Source organism: Siniperca chuatsi, linkage group LG21 (assembly GCF_020085105.1).
Source record: "Siniperca chuatsi isolate FFG_IHB_CAS linkage group LG21, ASM2008510v1, whole genome shotgun sequence".
NCBI lineage: Eukaryota > Metazoa > Chordata > Actinopteri > Centrarchiformes > Sinipercidae > Siniperca > Siniperca chuatsi.
In genome coordinates, this window is record NC_058062.1 from 8,956,635 (window position 1) to 8,968,728 (window position 12,094).

The 12,094-nt window shown below is 38.8% G+C and overlaps 1 protein-coding gene across 1 annotated transcript in view; it reads left to right on the forward strand.

Moving 5' to 3' along the window:
• The first annotated feature begins 7,087 nt into the window (after positions 1 to 7,087).
• baiap3 (BAI1 associated protein 3) overlaps positions 7,088 to 12,094 on the forward strand; it is a 36,588-nt gene continuing 31,581 nt past the window's right edge. The window contains exon 1 of the mRNA XM_044182214.1: positions 7,088 to 7,356. The gene's annotated coding sequence lies outside the window, so the exon portion shown is untranslated. The remainder of the gene's footprint in view (positions 7,357 to 12,094) is intronic.

Below are 12,094 nucleotides of genomic sequence, written 5' to 3' on the forward strand. Positions count from 1 at the left end.
GTCCCCGGTCCCATCTTCCTAAACAAGAATTCATCAGTATAACTTTGAACTATTCTCCATGCAGATAGACTCAAATATCTCCTCTTATTTTCAGGTGCAGATATAGAAGGGGTTGATATCACAGATACTGATGGCAGTACTGTTGATTAATAATTGATTTATTAATCTAGCATGCCTGTTTTCTGCTTTTGCAGTGCATTACGAATCAATAGATGACTTCTAAAAATAGATCTATTATGCTCTCAATATTCTTGTGAGCTTGCCTTTGTGGGGTGTGTGTTGTAGTTCACCTGAAGGTTAACCCAGGACACAAACATTAGTCTGACTCTACTCATCATTTGTGTAATTTCCATCATTTCCATCTGTATTGGAGAAACTGAATTGATTTGAATGCACCACTACAAATTCAAAGTGCATGCACCTGTTCAATATACAACCTTTCAGGACAGTTGTTTCTGCTTTTCATAGGTCGGCTGTACAGTAATACGGCACCTAGCGACACAAGCAGCTGTGATCTTACAGCAGACATCACTTTTTGTAGATTTTATCAATGAGGTGATAAGGTGGCTTGATGAATTTACAAAAGATCTGAGGTTTAATTAAGGATGACCATATTAAAAGACCATTCATGTGTATCAAAACAAATAACAATGATTAAAAGCAAAAAAAGTAAGTATGTAAGAATAAATTCATTGTGTCACTGCTCTTTGTCAGTTCACTCTTCAGGCTGAGGGAGGCATAATTAGCATGGGAAGAGAAAAAGAGACATAGAGGGACGGGATGTGTCTATATGTGGAAATACATGCGTCTAAATATTGAGTACCTCACTGCAGTGATTTTAGAAGGTGATGTGTGTGTAAGTTTGCATATGTGTGGGGTTTTAATGGTCATGCTATAGTGATGTGTGTGTACAGTATGTATATATTTGTATGTGTCTTAAGAGAGTGATATGGTGATGAAGTGTAAATGCACTACTCTACTTGTATGTCCATGTTATTTTTTTTTTAAGTGTGAAACAAAATGGTCCAAATATTGCTGCCTTAATTGTAGGGTATGTGTGATTAATTAAAGTGGACTTGAGAATGTGAGAGTGGAAATGCTGTGAGTAAGTGTGCATTGTAAGTATTTTAATCAATATGAATCATCCTTTCGAACAGACAATATAATAAGTTTTCCTTTTCAGGTAAGTGGGTGGAGAAGTTGGATAACGATAGAAGAGAAGAGAATATACGCCCCCCAAATATCACAAAGACAGTTGGGTTTAATGATGCCAGATGAAGCTAATATGAAAAAATATACACTTGTCTTTTACAATCTACTCAAGCTAGAAAATCCTAGTGATGCTGTAATATTCATATCAGTTTTACAGTATAGCTGGTTTGGATTCAGCAATAGAAAACAAATGATCAAGTGAGTGATAATCTTAAACATTAAGGAAGAGTTGTGTCATGATGGGCTTGTTGCTCCACAGCACTGACTCACAATCTAGTTCAAATGCCTGCTAGTAGTTCAGATGCCTAAATTAATACAATCCTTCAAGTATCCAATTCAACATATCAGTTAATTCATTGGGAACTACAGTTCCAGTGACATTGTCCTTCTGTAATGTTAGAGGCAACATTTTGAAAATCTCTCAGAATGTGCATATCAATAAAAAAAATCTAGGCAAATTGTGATGAAGAGACAGTATATAACATATTTGAAATATGCCCATAATGTCAAGATTTTCAACATCATATGCTGCTGTTGTATTATTGTTAATTTCATCACTGTGTAGTAACTCAACTGAAACTAAAGTGCTGTTGTTATGCTCGTCATGTCAATAACTACACAGCACATTTTCTGGAGATAATACATTTTGATTCTTGAGTGACAATTGTTTTGTGTCAAGTGCTGATTAGCTGCGTGTTCTCACTGATGGAGTGAACTGTATACTGTAACACTAATTGTTTTGCTGTGTAAAAATGAACCTCTGTCAGATGTCAACAGTCTTGGCATGCGCACAGAGATCAATACAAGTAGAAGAAAATGTAATATTTGTCTTCAAAAGGAAAATATACTGTCTAGCAGCGATGCAGGTGGACGCCCCCCTTGTGTCCTGGATTGTGGACTACCTGACTGGCAGACCACAGCACGTGCGCCTGCAGCACTGTGTGTCAGACAGCGTGGTCAGCAACACTGGGGCCCCTCAGGGGACTGTCCTCTCTCCCTTCCTTTTCACCATCTACACCACAGACTTCAGCTACCACACAGAGTCCTGCCACCTTCAGAAGTTTTCTGATGACTCTGCTGTGGTGGGATGTATCAGCGGTGGTGATGAGACGGAGTACAGGGCTGTGGTGGGTAACTTTGTTTCATGGTGCGAGCAGAACCATCTGCAGCTCAATGCAACAAAGTCAAAGGAGCTGATTGTGGATGTACGGACGGCCAAGGCACCAGTGACCCCGGTTTCCATCCAGGGGGTCAGTGTGGACATTGTGGAGGACTACAAGTACCTGGGAGTACACTTAGATAACAAACTGGACTGGACCAAGAACACTCAGGCTGTTTACAGAAAGGGCCAGAGCCGCCTCTATTTTCCGAGGAGGCTGAGGTCCTTCAACATCTGCCGGACAATGCTGAGGATGTTTTATGAGTCTGTGGTGGCCAGTTCTATCCTGTATGCTGTTGCATGCTGGGGCAGCAGGTTGAGGGTAGCGGACGCCAACAGGCTCAACAAACTGATCCGTAAGGCCAGTGACATTGTGGGGGTGGAGCTGGACTCTCTGGCGGTGGTGTCAGAGAGGAGGATGCTGGCCAAACTACACGGCATCTTGGACAGTGTCTCCCACCCACTCCATGACGTGCTGGTCAAGCAAAGGAGCACCTTCAGCGGAAGACACATCCCCCCAAAAAGCACCACAGAGCGCCAAAGGAAGTCATTTCTGCCTGTGGCCATCAAACTATTTAACTCCTCCCTCTAAGGGTTAGTCTGTTTGACCCTAGGTCACTAAACTGGACATTGAGCATTACATCTCCGCCATAATTAATAATAACTGTGCAATGTTCTGTGTACTACTCCCGTGCAATATTAGTTTTCCCTTGTTAGTTTTCCTTATTTATTGTTACTGATACTATATACCTCAATTACTCTCGACAGTACATGCACCTCCGCTTATTACTATTATTTATTACATAATTAGTTACATTGTATTTAGACTGTACTTTCATCATCAACCAGTAAACCCACTTGGTACTCGACACTTAGTTTATCTTATACTTATACCGACATGATACTTAATTTATTTCTGATCTGTTTTATAGTGTTTATAGTGTATCATATCGTTTTCTAGTACTTTCTCCTGTGTGCACTGACGTAAACGTTTCCCTATGGGGATCAATAAAGTATTTCTGATTCTGATTCTGATTCTGATACCACCAAACTTCAAATGAGCTACTCATCTGTGGAGGCTCAGAATGGTCATGAGTGTGTGATGTAACCATGTAAATGATGTGTTTTACATGGTTAGTTTTAGGCATTGTTTTGGAAATATAGAAGTAACAATACTGTAGGATTAATGCATGACATTAATTTGTGTGCCCCAAAACGCATCCAGACGCATTTATTATGCACAGCTGTGTGCCAAACACTGAGGGTAAAGTACATACACACTACTCACCACTGGGTGGCTGTACATGCATTTCAAACCCCCTGTCTTTTTTGGTCATTTGTACTGCTGTTTTTGGAATATTTAGAAACAGCTTTGTGCTGCTTATCGCTGAACAAAGTGGGTCAAATTTGAGTGGGTGCATTTTTGTCAACAGTTCTCTGAATCCAGTTTACATGATCAGAACACTGAAAACGTGTCGCTACCATGTTGCAAGTTTGGGGCTGAGCTCAGATTCGAATGGCAGGATCAGCAGAATGCGTTGCTCTGTACTGAGGTGTAATGTGAGTGGTAAATACTGGTGAACATGCCATTTGGGAAGTATTCAGTGTGCACATGCTCATTCTGCCACTTCTACTTACAAGGAGTTATGGTTGGGACAAAATAACTATCTACTGTACTGCAAAATCATGCAATCAAAACATACATACATCATAATAAACACATATACATCTTATACTAGAGAGAAGAAAAGTATAGAAGAAAGACTGATTTCCATCTCCATAACTTTCTGCAGTAAGACCAATGAATACAGTAAGGGTCTGCATGACCTTTGAATGACTCAAAAATAAAAATTGAAGACATGAGTGTGATTTGAAGGTAACAAAGTGCATTGTGTTCTGACATTGATTGGTACTGCATTCTTTATAGGACTGGAGTCCATCAAAGTAGTGATAAATAATTTAAATAAATTAATTTAAAAAACTGAAGAAATAACACAACTACAAAAAATAAACTTACATAAATAAACATAGTATTAAAAAAGATCATTTCCAATAAATCTACTATAATTGTTCCATTATGTCACAGTATGACTTTAATTAGATTGAGTGTTGGACTTAGTTAGTTTTGCATTTGTCTTGGTTATAACTAAATCCTTCACTTGTTATTTGCCATCGACACTTCAGGCAGTTGGGGCCAGCTGGGGAAGTTCTCCAATGATGTGTCCATGGAAACAAGGCAAAGGATCACATGTGTCTTATCACTCACCACGGGAAAAGCCTTCTGTTCAATTTAGCTGAGATTTTGAGATGATGTCAAAACGTATCAAAATCAGAGAGATGTCTACCTTTTGTTTTTCCTCATTAGTGAATTAGAGAAGGTTTCTGATGTAATTCTCCAGACTCAACCTTTAGACTACTTGTGAGTCTGTTTCTGTGTTATTTTCCCCTTATTCACAGCTCAGGAGGCACTCACAATCAGTCATAAGGAAAAATCCCCTCTCTTAAAATGCATTGGTAAGAAAACACCAAACAAAGTCGAAAAACAAACATCACACAGCTCGAGCCCTAAACATTGGCGATAATCCAATCCAAACCCACCTAAGGATCAAGTATGAATTAGCGTTAGCTTTGAATTTACAAACAGTGGATGTAAGATTAATTTTGAACACTGAACTACAGCTATTGTCTTCTTGAATGCTGAAGTGTTTGCTCAGGGTACAGCTGAAGTGCTGTGGTATTGTTTTGACTTTCACAGGAATGTGAAGTAGCTCCAAAATGGTTTTTAAACCTATTGAGCAGTCAACGGAGATTTGCAATACCACGCTACATTATTTCCACATCAGATTTGATTTTATGTTATCTGTGCATTATAAACAAATTTCACTCTTAGTAATTGATTTCAATTGCTCATGACATAATGAAAGCTTTAGCATTGGCTCTTGTCGATTCTTGTAGGTAAACAGTGATAAAAACAACTCCCTAATCGCAGGATGTTGATAAGCTTTGACATTGTTGATGCTGATGAAGGGTTCCATTCATGAATTGTCAGTCCTGCACTATGAGATGATGCCCGACTGCAGCTTCTGTTTTAATGGCCATGTGTGAAATAATTTCTATGCTTAGAGAGAAGCACCTCTCCCCTACAAGCATATAATTAATGTTCCTGTGTCTATTTAAAGCATTTGTGCACATGCCCTTCCATTCATGTGTCCTAATGTGTATACAGACGAGTGAGAAAATGCCTGATGTGTCTTATGATACAAGGGCTTCCAAGCACTGTTTATCATCTGCTCAACCGTGTTTGCATGTGCTGCCAGTATTACTGTAAGAGTGTCATTCAACGAAGCACTGACACAGAACATATTGTTTAAACAGGTGTCAGTGTCATGAGTCAATATAGCAACAAGTAACATAAAGGAAGTTATGCTTTTTATTTCCATTATTTGGATTTTAATCCCATGCCTAATCCTCTGTCAATCAGAATTAAATTATGGTTGGAAATGTAATATTGCATAGCTCCAGTGGCCAATGTAATTATGAGGAGGATATTTGAAAAGAAATACTCAGTTTAATTTGAACATTTTTGGTTACCATGACATGCTTAGTACTGTAGTAACATGGAAACCCACATCCAAAGGCATTTACAATGATTGTATTGAGATCATACAGCTACATGTGTCAGCTGTGTAGTGCTGTAGAATACTGTATATTTGTGTCATCTTTTATGTTTTGTTGTTAACAACATCAAGCATAGCAAAAAAAAAAAAATGAATGTTTACTCTTGCTTTCAATATTTGTTAATTGTTAAAGAAAAAGAAGTAAGGAGGTTATATTTAATTGGCCAGCAGTTAATGTAGGCTGACATATTGTGAAAAATGAGAAATATTTTTTTGTTTGTTTATTTTTCTGTTAGACATAGACACTGAAACCTACTGTACTGTACAGTATGTGAACTTTGTGATGGCTTCTTGGTCTCCTGATAGCCCACTTACATATTTAGATCCTTACAGTGTTAACGAAATTAAAGCAGTGGATGAGCTCATTAGGCAGAACAAAGTAAAAGTACACGAATCCCAGCTGACTGACAGCTGAACCTGCCCTATTGCTCACTGAGAGGATTCTTCTCGGCGACATCCCTCAGCAACAGTCAAATGATGCCTTCAGGTGCACACCGTAAACTCCTATTTTTCATTTCATTCAAGTGTCTTTGGTCGGAAGTAGACTAATAATTAACTGTATCGAGCAACCAGGAGTTGAAAGAGAAATACCTTTACTGTTATTTTGATGAAACAGTCAAGTAAAATTATAGTTATAATATAGTTTATTTAAAATCAAGAACATTTGAATCTTTTACAAAATAGAAGATGTGTCTATCTTTTTTATTTACTTCTAATACGACAAAGGGACATATGAGGTGAACAAGTCTCTGAAAAATGAAAAATATAAAAGCCTCGATTGCTCTCATCTTCTCTTGGCCAGCTGGTCTAATTATTATTGATCAGCTCATGGACAGAATACAAAATCTGCAGTTTAATATTTTGACAAATTGCTTCACAATCAGTAGTCCTTACAGCTCCGCCATCTTCACGTCATAACAAAGGTTTGTCTTTATAAAAAAAATCACAATTTTTCCAGTTGCATTTGGTCTCCACCTTTTTGTGTCGCGCGGTCAACTCGTAGCCTAGTGGCGATATTTCCGGAAGTAGTCGAGGGCAGTGAAGTGTCGCTGCACTTCCTATGGCCATATTTGGGTGAGCATCAGTGGAGCGTGAGCTCAGGAAGGCATTTCGAAGGACCAAAATGAGCTTTTGTCTGTCGTCTATTGCAAGAACAATATCCAAACGTTGTTTCCACCTAAGTTGATTGCGCCACGTTCACAGAAGAAAACAACGTCCTGCTGCAGTGATCAGAGCTTTGATTCACAGGAACTCTGAAACACGCAGCAGCAAAAACATTTCACACTGGAAAACTGTCAGGAGACACAGGTAAACTGGATTTTTTGATATCATTTAACAGCATGAAAAATTACCTCTTTGCTTTAGAATAATTAATAAAGCAAAATTATGCAACAGCTGCACTGACTCATACTGCCATTATTCAGGTTGGTTGATTGGCACCTGTTGATCTGAATTTCCCTGTAGTTGAAAATAATTCGAAATTAGCCTTTTTTGACGGAGGATGAAGTTCTGTTGATGCCCAGATAACATTAATGTATGAATGAATATATGATTGACATATGGTGGAGCTCCTGAGGATTTATAACTCACCAATCCGATTTGTTCCACTTTTTGTGAGATGGAACATCATAAATGCTATACTGTGTCTGCCATATGGCCAAAAGTTCCACTTATGTTCATCATAAAGATCTTAAACACAATGCTGGAAACCTGTTCACTAGCTCAAGTTGTCTGTGAAACCAGATTTAGGCAGACAAGGCTGGCACACATTCTAGAAATCCATTTCAGTGAAATGTTAGATAATATTGGCTTCACCTAAACTTGAAAGGTGGGTAAGGTTGTACGGTTTTATGAGGTAGTTGATTTATTGTTTTACCATTTTTTGTGTGTTTTTCTAAATGTTCTCCCGCTATGTAACATAATACTCTGCATATTTCAAAAGCTAGAAACGCCCCACACCCATCAAGAATCAAAACGCACACACACATATATAGGTGCAACAGAGCAGCATCACATCAGATAAAGGTAAAGCATGACGCCGGCATTGAAGACACATTATTTTACTCATGAGCACTGGTTACAAACATCTTGAATGTACTTTCTGAAACATTTGTAGGCTTGTGTTAGAAGATGTGCTTTGCTCTGGTCTCCAGATTTCCCCCAAATAAAAAGTTATAGCTGTCATGAGAATAAAGGCAGGTGTAGACCTCTTGATCTTGATGTGCTTTTAACCCCTTTAGCAGCTTGCTGAGCTTTATACTGAGTATACATCAATCTTGTGCTTTGGAGATGCTTGTGGAGGGAGGTCTCGCTCTCTCTCACTCTCTCTCTCACACACACACAGAGACATCTCAGCTAGAATTATCTTTTCCCCCAGTGACAGCAGCAGGAATTCTGAGCCTGTAATTTACCTGTGCTTTTAATATTGGCAATGATTAAATGTGCAGCAGATTAAAAGGGTAATAAAAAGGATTATGTTCCGTTATTCATCAACTGCATGGAAATGTAGTCTAATAGAATGTAAGCTCTGGTTGGCATGTGTGGAACAAAATCATTGTGAATGTCTGATTTCTGCAGAAATGATCTTTACCAGTTTGGTTCATAGTTGAAATGATGTGTCGCTGCGTGGCTTTCTCTCCTCTTTTCTTAAGAAGCTGCCCACTGCAGATCATAACTCCACTTTAGACTCATCATTATGAATCTATTAGTCATTAATTAGTCATTACCTGATCAGTGGTCATTACTAAAAAACCTGTCTATGAAAAAACAGCTTCTTAAGTATGTTCCTTCTGCCACACATTCAACGAGACATCATAAAAAGGTTATGGTAATGCTGTACAAATATAGTAGTCAGTTGTTCTGTTCGGAAGTACGCCATTAATTATAGCATGTGTGAGCAGTTGTATGACTTCAGAGCATCACTTGTATTGTAGCACAGTGTCTTGTAGATGCAGATTGATGTTTTTGCATAAACAATGGAGGTGGCATTATTGCCTCTACATAAAGACTCAATGGCTGCTATTTTTGACAGCAGTGTTACTGCTGGAGTGAGTGTTTTTAGGGTGACAAAAGATGTATTATCTGTGGTATAATAAGCAAGGATTTGTGCCATTGTTTAAGTTTTATATTTTTTGCGTGGCTGTCAGTGGTTTCAGCTGCCTGGCTGTGGCGCCCTTTACAAAAGCTCACAACCATCAATTCCTGGGATTTTCTCCAGCAATCAATTTCCAAGCCAAAGTGCCCGTCATGTGCCTTGACAACACAGACTGGGAGCTTTTGGGAATAGATTGCTGGATGTACTGTGTTTCCTTTGGCCAGAGCCTGCTGGATTATAGATTATGTGTTATCTACAGGTGCACACAGTATTGATCACATTGATGTCTACACTTTTCCACATCCAATCCACTGGAAAGCTGGTTAAAGAACTGGCAGTTTGATCCATTTAGCCCATATGCCCCTAAGGGCCAGTCACATAATAACATCGATGGCCAATGACGAGGCTCCTGATTTTGTCTTAAAGGATATTATCGTCATGCTTTTTAACATCAACTCACAGTTATGATATGAATGTGTATCCCCTCAGGCTGGTTAAATTAAGTCCTGAGGAATATAGAGGTCAAAATGTGTACGTCTTGTTGGATGCTATCATAAAAGGAGAGGTTAAGATTTCCCTTTCATGCTCCTAATTACATTGATTGTAAGACAAAGAAATGTATAAAATCTTAATTCCCTCTCTGTCTCCCCCCATTTGAAACACTCAGCAACTCTCTAAAGGAGGAAGCTTTCACACTCAAACAGACACTTGGAGATGTTCTCAACGACAAAAGACTAATGACTTAGAAATGTGCGTTACTGAAAACCTCACTAAGACTAATCTTGAGGCATCTGTTTGAAGCTGCTAATGGCAGACTGGTGCAGAACACATTGTAAACCTTGTCACTTTATTGACCTGCTACTCTATCTCTTGCTGTCTTTTATCTGAGGTATACATTGAAAACATCAAACAGGAAAGGAATGAGAAGTAGGAACAGTAGGAACAATAGATAAAATGAACAAGCTCATTCTGGATTGATTTCCACTGTTGGGTTAAACATTGGCAGATTGAGATACTATGTTGGGGGGAAAGTGTTTTATTTGCACCTGGATTACACAGTTCTGTTAGGGGACAACATGGCAAGATTGTGGCCTGCTGTGACTGCTACACATGTCAATATGAACCGTGTTTATATATAATGCTCTCCATGTTTTGCTGCATCAAGGTGAACACATTATAACATCAAGGGTCTTTTTTTCAGCCTTTGTAGAATTCCATTTACCTGTATTTACTGGCTCCTTTTCCTCTGCTGTTACCATAGAGACACTCCATCCCTATCAGCAAGGCGCCTTTGGCTGCCGGGCTCATTGGCTCTCACAGGAGAGAGACACTGGTAAGCAAGTGTTTCCCTGGCACGACTTCGGCACCAATGTAGCAAGAAAGGCATTTACTTGGCTTTGACAGTGTTTCCTTGGCAGCCGGCGCCCCACCGACGGTGGCACGTCAACCCGTTTTGTCGCTATGGGTTGACGGCTGAGACAGAATGAAATCCAGTTGGGAGAGAGCTGCTCCTGTAATTGAAATGAGTTCACCTGGGAGACAGCTGCTCTGCGGTGCCTGTTTGCTGTCAACAGTCCGTGCTTACCAGCCTGCATGTGGTCGATATGATATTATGTGTGATATGATGATTATATGTGATTCCTGAGCAGGTTTTTCTGTCTATGACACCATTGTTTGAAGTTTCAGGTATCAGGTATGTCAGCTGCACGGCCATTTAAAGATGTCAAGAAGAGAGCATAACACTGCTAAATAGAAGTTACCCAGTAGAACGTAAACAGTGAACATCTTTACCGCAACGGCCCGGATTTTAATCCAGCCTGCAGTCCTTTGCTGCAAGTCGTCGTTCAACCCCCCCTAAAATCTATAGTATGAATAAGAAATAAAAGACCCAAATGTTAAAACACCCAATTTAAATCACCACCAAAATCTGATTAGCCTTTGTGATTCTTTGACATTTCCTCTGGCAGGAGTGGGGTATACTGTTCGTATAAAAATCACAATAATTGAAAAATCATCTAATTTCCTTTCCTTCTGACGTCATTAAAAGTTCTTCCCTTTTCCATAAACTGGACCTGCATATTTTCATACAAAACAGATGACAAAGATATGTCATTACACCAAATAAAGAACTATTAATTTTGTTTATGTTTTATGGGCTGTGCATGAACAAATATAATATATCTTTTGTTTTCCAAAAGTCATTCACAAACAAAGAAATGTACAGTATGTTATCCTACATAGAGATGTTACTTCCATAGACCCCAGAGAGGTTGAACTCTGGTTGACCTCTTAGGAACAAACTGCTAACTTCAATAACACAAATCCAAATATACTTATTTGGGATTTGGGATTTTGGGAGGGGTGGTGCTGTGTAAAAAGTACTATCAACATCAGTCACAGATATAGAGCATGATGAACATCCATCATATTTAACCATGTTTTACAGCTAAGACCCCAAACGGAAGAAACATCATGAAGCATCAAGCTGATAAAACAATGTTAAGTGTGTTTTTTAAGCTGGTAAAGAGCATTAAGGTTAACAAATCTGCTATGATTCTTTCATAACTGTGAGATGTTTTGCAAATCAGGAGACACAAAATCAGAAAGATCATGACTTTTAACCTGACCTCTTATTTAAATGGAAGGGTTGAAGTTACTCTTTGCAGTTTACCCTGCTGTTTCTTATTCCTGTGAATAAATATGTAAACTTAGCCATTATACTTATGCTGTTTCTTTATGACATATTTCCAGTTCAGCTATAGGAGATTAACAGCAAAAAGTATCAAGATCGCTGAGATTTAGTCAGACTCAAAGAGCAAGAGCTTTCTCAACACTTTCTGCAGTGACATTCAAAAAGCATACAAGAATAAATCCATCATACAAGAGGCAGCTACTCACAGCAGCTTCAATAGACCGTAATGCAGTACCACAAGACATGTTGCTATGTTGACA